Source organism: Nyctereutes procyonoides, unplaced genomic scaffold, assembly GCF_905146905.1.
Source record: "Nyctereutes procyonoides isolate TBG_1078 unplaced genomic scaffold, NYPRO_anot_genome, whole genome shotgun sequence".
In the NCBI taxonomy this organism is placed as follows: domain Eukaryota; kingdom Metazoa; phylum Chordata; class Mammalia; order Carnivora; family Canidae; genus Nyctereutes; species Nyctereutes procyonoides.
This window is the reverse complement of record NW_026575028.1, coordinates 8,559,037-8,568,520: the sequence shown is the minus strand read 5'-3', so window position 1 is coordinate 8,568,520 and position 9,484 is coordinate 8,559,037. Positions and strand designations below refer to the sequence as shown.

The window sequence follows — 9,484 nt, the reverse complement described above, 5'->3', positions numbered from 1 at the left end:
AATACAAATCAAAACCACAATGAGATACCACCTCACACCAGTGAGAATGGGGAAAATTAACAAGGCAGGAAACCACAAATGTTGGAGAGGATGTGGAGAAAGGGGAACCCTCTTGCACTGTTGGTGGGAATGTGAACTGGTGCAGCCACTCTGGAAAACTGTATGGAGGTTCCTCAAAGAGTTAAAAATAGACCTGCCCTATGACCCAGCAATTGCACTGTTGGGGATTTACCCCAAAGATACAGATGCAATGAAACGCCGGGACACCTGCACCCCGATGTTTCTAGCAGCCATGTCCACAATAGCCAAACTGTGGAAGGAGCCTCGGTGTCCATTGAAAGATGAATGGATAAAGAAGATGTGGTCTATGTATACAATGGAATATTACTCAGCCATTAGAAACGACAAATACCCACCATTTGCTTTAACGTGGATGGAACTGGAGGGTATTATGCTGAGTGAAGGAAGTCAATCGGAGAAGGACAAGCATTATATGTTCTCATTCATTTGGGGGATATAAATAATAGTGAAAGGGAATAGAAGGGAAGGGAGAAGAAATGTATGGGAAATATCAGAAAGGGAGACAGAACATAAAGACTCCTAACTCTGGGAAACGAACTAGGGGGTGGTGGAAGGGGAGGAGGGCGGGGGGTGGGGGTGAATGGGTGACAGGCATTGAGGGGGGCACTTGACGGGGTGAGCACTGGGTGTTATTCTGTATGTTGGTAAATTGAACATCAATAAAAAATAAATTTATTATAAAAAAAACCCAAAATAATCTGTAAACTGGATTCAGGATTATTAAAATTAAAGAGAAACAGCCAGTGAGTTAACAAATAGCTATTGGTTACTTTGTGACTATCACTGTTTAGGTGTTTGAAGTTGATTGATGTGGAAAACATAAAAATCTCTGCCCTGGAATATGGAACTTAAATTTCAGTGGGGAAAGAACCAAAAATAAGTGTGTGGGCATATAAACAAACAAGATAGATGAATACAAACAGGTAGTATTTCAGTATGGTCTTTATAGATCTTGCCTAGAGAGAGGATGGTAGTGGTTGGAAGCAAGTCAGCTTGGCACAGATATATAAAGCATGAGGCTGTACGGTAAAAAAAAGAAAATGGTGAATACTAATCCTTCTTCTTCCTTCACAGTGACTTATCATTTTACATATGGCAAAACTGGCAAGAGGCTGTTTGAACTACAAACATCATTCACATTTAACCTGCTTCAGTGAAGGGACAAGCATAGCAGGTAAGGTGTTGCGATGTCTAACCAGACTTTCCCTTTTCTCAGAGAGAGGTCAGGGTTGATCTCAACATTGGTTTATTCTCTCTCTCTTTTTTTTTTATTTAAATAAAGCCTCTGCTTTAAGATATCTCCACACTTACATGTTCATATCAGGCTCTGCATTCACCCTCAAAACAATTTTTCCTCCACACTTCTTAATCTCAATAATGCTACCAACATACACTATGTAATTTGCTCAAGCCAACACTAGAAGTTATTCATAATAGTTCCTAATTTCTTTTTGCTTTAAGATTTTATTTATTTATTTGAGACAGAGAGAGAGAGGGCATGACTGGTGGAGAGGGGCAGAGGGAGAAGGAGAAGCAGGCTCCCCGCCCTGAGCAGGGAGCCCAACATGGGTAGAGTTGGTCCCAGGACCCTGGGATCATGACCTGAGCAGAAGGCAGATGCTTAGCCAACTGAGCCACCCAGGCACACTTCATAACAGTTCTTTTTTTTTTTTTTAAGATTTTATTTATTTATTCATAAGAGACACGGAGTGAGGCAGAGACATACATAAGCAGAGGGAAAAACAGGCTCCCCGTGGGGAGCCTGATGTGGGACTCGATCCCAGGACCCCTGGATCATGACCTGAGCCAAAGGCAGGCACTCAACCACTGAGCCACCCAGGTGCCCCTCATAACAGTTCTTGCTTCACATTATCCTCACCCTTATTAAATGGATAAAATCTGGGATTCTCTGGGTGGCGCAGCGGTTTGGCGCCTGCCTTTGGCCAGGGCGCGATCCTGGAGACCCGGGATCGAGTCCCACGTCGGGCTCCCGGTGCATGGAGCCTGCTTCTCCCTCTGCCTGTGTCTCTGCCTCTCTCTCTCTCTCTCTCTGTGTGTGACTATCATAAATAAAAATAAAAAAAAAGGATAAAATCTTCTTTTTGATATCTAAGGTTCTCAATAATAGCCTTCTCCATTCCAAGTATTAGCTTTATTACTGGTCAGTTTGGATCTTGGGACATGGCTCAGGATGAAACTGCCCTCACTCTAAAATATAGTCCTGGTAACTTCATTTGTGAAGAATTAGGACATTTCAGAATCATTGTCTGCCTCACACTACGTCTACTGAAAAAAAGCCAAAGAGAGGCAAAGTGCATGTTGGTAGTAGTCTTTATGGCCTTACTCCTGCCAAGAAAAAAAATCCAAATAGATTTCAGACTCTTGCTACTTTAAGAACTAAATAATCTGATCTATGGAGAAACCTATGAGGGGTTAAAAGAAGACAGAAGTTTTATTTCTGTGAGATGTGGCAATTTTTTCTTTTTTGCTATTTGGCAAGAATATTGTGTATGAGGTGAGGGATAATTTTCTTTACTCTCCCTGACGTATGGTTCTCTTGTCACATTGGGGTTCTTTTGTCGAATGATTATGGAGCTGGCCCTTCTGAAGAGCCAGAATGAAATTCTATCAGGATAGTCTTCCTCCTGTCCTCTGGAGACATACTTGCAACTAGAGTCTTAAAGAATGCCTTCTTGCAAGCAGCAGGTGGAGCTTTAGCTTTTGCTTTTGGAATGCTCTGAAATGAATGAGATGGGTATTGATTAAATTTTCCCTCTCCCTCTGCTGCTCCCCCTGCTTGTGCTCTCTCACTCTTGCTCTCTCTCTCTAATAAATAAATAAAATCTTTTTTTAAAAAAGGAAGGCTTTAAGTTCTAAAATATTATAAATATTGACATTTAAAGAACTCTTACATCTCTTTTTAAAACCTATCTACTAGTGATTAATTCCTATTACAGAAGTGTTACCCCTACTACCATCATTCATAAAAAAATGAACATGTATTCCTTAACCATTGTATGTTTTATTCTTTTCCCCTTCAACTAATATTTAACTAATATCATACTTCCCCAATTTTCTAAAATATGTAATATAAGTATATATTTGATACTTTTATTTCCTAAGGAACATTGGACTTTACATGTTATAAAATTTCTTCTGGATTGACTTATCATCAAAATTATTATGAGGATAGAATATTCAAAATATATCTTTATTATAAATTTTGATAAATCATTACCAACAAAGTAAAACTGTTCATCTCTCTTTCTTTTTTTCTTTCAAAAGATTTTATTTTCTTAAATTTTTTTATTTTTTTTAATTTATTTTATTTTTTTTTAAATATTTTATTTACTTATTCATGAGAGAGAGAGAGAGAGAGAGAGAGAAGCAGGCTCCATGCAGGGAGCCCGATGTGGGACTCGATCCTGGGACTCCAGGATCACACCCTGGGCCGAAGGCAGGCACTAACCGCTGAGCCACCCGGGGATCCCTCAAAAGATTTTATTTATTCATGAGAGATACAGAGAGAGGCAGAGACATAGGCAGAGGGAGAAGCAGGCTCCATGCAGGAAGCCCAAAGTGGGACTCGATCCCAGGACCCCTGAGGTCACGCCCTGAGCCCAAGGCAGATGCTCAACCACTGAGCCACCCAGTCATCCCAGAAACTCATCTCTTAATCCAGTGTATTCAAATATTATTACATTGAGAGAGAATTCAAGATCAATTCTATTCCTACTTTTTAGTGATGCATACTGATAAATCTTACTTATATAGATAAGTAGATAGGAATAGAAGGCGATTTATTAGACTATCTCCAGTTTTTGAACTTTTTCAGTTATTTGCCAAAAATCAGAGTATTCTGTCATCAAAAATTATTTGTAATGGTGTATTAACAGCGAATTTAGTTAAATTATTCTTCAATGTTATTGAAGGTAAAGAATAATAAATAGAATAGTTTGTAAAGGGTTTGTTATTTCCTAGTCAGTAGTCATTTGTTTTCTCAATTTCGAGGAGGTACACTAAAGCAAGGTTTTAGTAAGTTATTTAACTATTAATTACCCTTGTTTTTTAATTCTTACAAAGTACCTTGATCAGCCATTATTCTCAGAACAATTGGGAAAATAAAATATTATTAATATTATTTATGTGAGTGTACCTTTTTGACAAGTGCTTCTTTTTTTTTTTTGACAAGTGCTTCTGTTCATCACAGCTTTCAATATTTTTGTCAATCTCAGAGCTGGAGATTTCATGGTCATCATATGAAAAATGTTTGCAGTATATAATTTAATTGACAGACTATCCCCACAACCCAGTTTATCAAATTCAACTTTTTAAATTAAAATAATACGTTAATACATGTGTTGAGTTTTATGAAAAGTGATCTTTAATAATGAACAGAATACATAATTGAGATAGATTTTTAAAAGTGGCTAATATTAAGATGAAATAGATATGGTCTATCTATTTTATTCAATTCATAATGTTAAAAAGGATAAAAAGTCTATACATTGTTTCTCATCACTTAATATGTAAGGCTATAACAAAATAAAAAATAAATAAAATAGACCTACGTACAACAACATAGATGAATCTTAGCAATGTGGATTGAAAAATAAAGCCCAAGAAGACCAAATATAATATAATAGCTTTAAAAACACTCAAACCTCAACAAATCTAAATGACTTCTTATTTAGGCATATATATATATATATATATATATATATATGCTAAAATTAATCACTTGAGTTAGTTAGAACTTGATGCTTCTAATGTATAAAGGACTTGAAGAACTGGGGAAAAAAAACTTGAGCAAAAAATCCAGAGAAATTATGCAGGTAAACCCTAGTAAATATTGAAGTCTTAATGCTAAAGAATATTTAAAAGCAAATTATATAATCCAGGGAAACAGTAAACACATGAAATGAGAAACCCATCTCTAGAAAACAAATGCAGATCCTTGGAATTTTGTGTATAATAAATACTTTAATCTTATTTATGCCATCTTGCATTCATCCTCTCTTTCATGAAACACAGGAAATACCTGGGCATGTTGCCCAAGTACTTGGAAATCCTTTGGTTCCAGCTGCTACTTAATTTCTACCGAACAGAATTTTTGGTCAAAGAATGAGCAGAACCATGTTGCAATGGGTGCTCGTTTATTTGGTGGTGATCACAGAAGCAGAGGAGCTACTTTATTTTTCATTAATTTTTTGTTGTTGTTGTGGAAGAAAATACAGTATTTACAATCTGAACTGTTTTTTGTCTGTTGGGCGTGGACCCCAAAGAGGGGCTTGAATTTGCAACCCTGAGATCAAGAGCTGAGCTGAAATCAAGACTTGGGCACTTTTAACCAACTGAGCCACCAGGCACCACTGAACAGTTTTTAAATGTACATATCAGTAGTGTCAACCATATTCACATTGTTGCATAGGAAAGCATAGGAAACTTACCTATGTGTTATATAATTAAACTTGTCTGAGGAGTAGCCCTCCTCCCCTGGAATATTGGCTTTATATTAGAGAATCTCAGGATATTATATAGAAAATTCTCCTTAAGCTTACAGGTTCAATTAAAATTTAATTCTAAATTAGTTGCACTTTACCTCAGTAAAATTATTTATAGGAAAACAATCTAGACTGATCAAAAAGGTAATATACAGGTCCAAATGGAAAAATTAGACTAACAATTTTTTAAAAGAAATTAATCACTACCATTAAAATCTAATAAGCATTCCTTTATGTTTGACTTTTACAAGTAATTTCCTACTTCCTAGAGAAATACTACTTAGAATAGGGAAATTTAAAATTTGATAACCCAAATGCAATTTCACTGTTAAATAATCATAAATGAGATGAAACACATCCAAAATTATAAAATTAAAAAGTGATTAAAAGTGCAAAAACTGATGTGTAATATAAAAAGAATTCTGTCTCTTGATTTAAAAAAAGAAAAGAAAAAGAATAAAATAATACTATCTGAGATGGGTGGGTTAGGAATCCCTCCCTCTTGGAAACTTGTTGGTATTTTGGCTTGTTTTCTTGGCCAATGTAAGTGGCTCAGTTTTGGGAGATTTTATTAGTAGTGACAATTAATACTAATGTTAGCAATTATAATAATGATAACAGTTATTAAGCTCTACTAAGTGCATGTATTATATCACTTCATGAAACTTATTTTTCAGAACTCATTGTACTGGTTAAAAATTGAATAACTTTCCCAATGTCAAAACCTAATAAGATGAACTATGTTCAACTCCATGTCTATCTAACTCCAAAGAGGGTAGTGCTCTTAGCCATTACATTTTGCTGCCTCTAAACACATATAGACACTTCGATTAAATTTTTCTCCAGTTAATACAAATTAAAATATCTATGTTCAATTCTGGTAGGGTAATAATATAACAATGCTATTTATTTTTGCTTAAAAAATTTTTAAGTGTACATTGTCTTATTTGATTGTCACACAATCTTGTGTTCTATGGGGGGCCTTACTATGATTTCTATTTTTAATAGATGAAGAATATACTACTGGGGAGATTAAATTACTTCCTTAAGATCAGAATGAGCCAGCAACAAAACCAAGTTTATTAATTCCAAAAGTAACATCCTATCCCAAATTCCACCTCCTACCACAGATTGTATTCTTTAGAAGCAGGGTAACTGTTTATATTACAACCTGAAATCTGGCATTGTGATGCCCCCAGCTCTGGTTTTCTTTTTCTTTTTTTTTTTTTTATAAATTAATTTTTATTGGTGTTCAATTTACCAACATACAGAATAACACCCAGTGCTCATCCCGTCAAGTGTCCCCCTCCGTGCCCGTCACCCATTCACCCCCACCCCCCGCCCTCCTCCCCTTCCACCACCCCTAGTTCATTTCCCAGAGTTAGAAGTCTTTATGTTCTGTGTCCCTTTCTGATATCTCCCACACATTTCTTCTCCCTTCCCTTATATTCCCCTTCACTATTATTCATATTCCCCAAATGAGTGAGAACATACACTGTTTGTCCTTCTCCGATTGACTTACTTCACTCAGCATAATACCCTCTGGTTTTCTTTTTTAATATTCCCCTGGCTATTCAGGGTCTTTTCTGATTCCACACAAATCTTAAGATGATTTGTTCCAACTCTCTGAAGAAAGTCCATGGTATTTTGATAGGGATTGCATTGAATGTGTAAATTGCCCTGGGTAGCATTGACATTTTCACAATATTAATTCTTCCAATCCATGAGCATGGAATATTTTCCATCTCTTTGTGTCTTCCTCAATTTCTTTCAGAAGTGTTCTGTAGTTTTTAAGGTATAGATCCTTTACCTCTTTAGTTAGGTTTATTCCTACGTATCTTATGCTTTTGGGTGCAATTGTAAATGGGATTGACTCCTTAATTTCTCTTTCTTCAGTCTCATTGTTAGTGTATTATAATGCCACTGACTTCTGGGCATTGATTTTGTATCCTGCCACACTGCCAAATTGCTGTATGAATTCTAGCAACGTTGGGGTGGAGTCTTTTGGGTTTTCTATATACAGTATCATGTCATCTGCAAAGAGGGAGAGTTTGACTTCTTCTTTGCCAATTTGAATGCCTTTTATTTCTTTTTGTTGCCTGATTGCTGAGGCTAGGACTTCTAGTACAATGTTGAATAGCAGTGGTGAGAGTGGACATCCCTGTCGTGTTCCTGATCTTAAGGGAAAGACTCCCAGTGTTTCCCAATTGAGAATGATATTTGCTGTGGGCTTTTCATAGATGGCTTTTAAGATGCTGGGGAATGTTCCTTCTATCCCTACACTCTGAAGAGTTTTGATCAGGAATGGATGCTGTATTTTGTCAAATGCTTTCTCTGCATCTATTGAGAGGATCATAGGGTTCTTGGTTTTTCTCTTGTTGATGTGATCTATCACATTGATTGCTTTACGAGTGTGAACCAGCCTTGCATCCTGGGAATAAATCCCACTTGGTCATGGTGAATAATCTTCTTAATGTACTGTTGGATCCTATTGGCTAGTATCTTGTTGAGAATTTTTGCATCCATGTTCATCAGGGATATTGGTCTATAATTCTCCTTTTCGGTGGGTCTTTGTCTGGTTTTGGAATTAAGGTGATGCTGGCCTCATAGAATGAGTTTGGAACAGCTTTAGTAGAATTAGGTATTGTTTCTTCTTTAAACGTTTGATAGAGTTCCCCTGGGAAGCCATCTGGCCCTGGACTTTTGTGTCTTGGGAGGTTTTTGATGACTTCTTCAATTTCCTCCCTGGTTATTGGCCTGTTCAGGTTTTCTATTTCTTCCTGTTCCAGTTTTGGTAGTTTGTGGCTTTCCAGGAATGCGTCTTTTTCTTTTAGATTGCCTAATTTATTGGTGTATGGCTGCTCATAATATGTTTTAAAAATTGTTTGTATTTCCTTGGTATTGGTGGGGATCTCTCCTTTTTCATTCATGATTTTATTAATTAGAGTCCTTTTTGTTTTTAATAAGGCTGGCTAATGGTTTATCTATCTTATTAATTCTTTCAAAGAACCAACTCCTGGTTTTGTTGATCTGTTCCACAGTTCTTCTGGTCTCTATTTTATTGAGTTCTGCTCGAATCTTTACTAACTCTCTTCTTCTGCTGGGTGTAGGTTTTATTTGCTTTTCTTTCTCCGGCTCTTTTAGGTGAAGGTTAGTTTTTGTATTTGAGTTCTTTCCAGTTTTTTGAGGGATGCTTGTATTGTGATGTATTTCCCCCTCAGGACTGCTTTTGCTGTATCCCAAAGATTTTGAATGGTTGTATCTTCATTCTCATTAGTTTCCATGAATCTTTTTAATTCTTCTCTAATTTCCTGGTTGACCCTATTATCTTTTAGCAGGATGGTCTTTAACCTCCACGTGTTTGAATTTCTTCCAAATATCTTCCTGTGATTTAGTTCTAGTTTCAAAGCATTATGGTCTGAAAATATGCAGGGGACGATCCCAATCTTTTGCTATCAGTTAAGACCTGATTTGTGACCCAGTATGTGGTCTATTCTGGAGAAAGTTCCATGTGCACTTGAGAAGAATGTGTATTCAGTTGTGTTTTTGTAAAGTTCTGTAAATATCTGTGAAATCCATCTGGTCCAGTGTATCATTTAAAGCTCTTGTTTCTTTGGAGATGTTGCCAGATATTAGGTTGTACTACAAAGCTGTGATCATCAAGACAGTGTGGTACTGCACAAAAACAGACACATAGATCAGTGGAACAGAATAGAGAATCCCGAAATGGGTCCTCAACTCTATGGTCAACTAATATTCGAGAAAGCAGGAAAGACTATCCACTGGAGAAAGGACAGCCTCTTCAATAAATGGTGCTGGGAAAATTGGACAGCCACATGCAGAAGAATGAAACTAGACCATTCTTTTACACCATACACAAATATAAACTGAAAATGGGT

At 36.6% G+C, this 9,484-nt stretch overlaps 1 protein-coding gene across 3 annotated transcripts in view; it reads left to right on the top strand.

The window, feature by feature from the left end:
* Positions 1 to 1,165: 1,165 nt before the first annotated feature.
* Positions 1,166 to 9,484, top strand: part of LOC129503409 (C-type lectin domain family 4 member D-like) — a 41,697-nt gene continuing 33,378 nt past the window's right edge. For all 3 annotated transcript variants that reach the window (XM_055315454.1, XM_055315453.1, XM_055315452.1), the window contains exon 1: positions 1,166 to 1,255. The gene's annotated coding sequence lies outside the window, so the exon portion shown is untranslated. The remainder of the gene's footprint in view (positions 1,256 to 9,484) is intronic.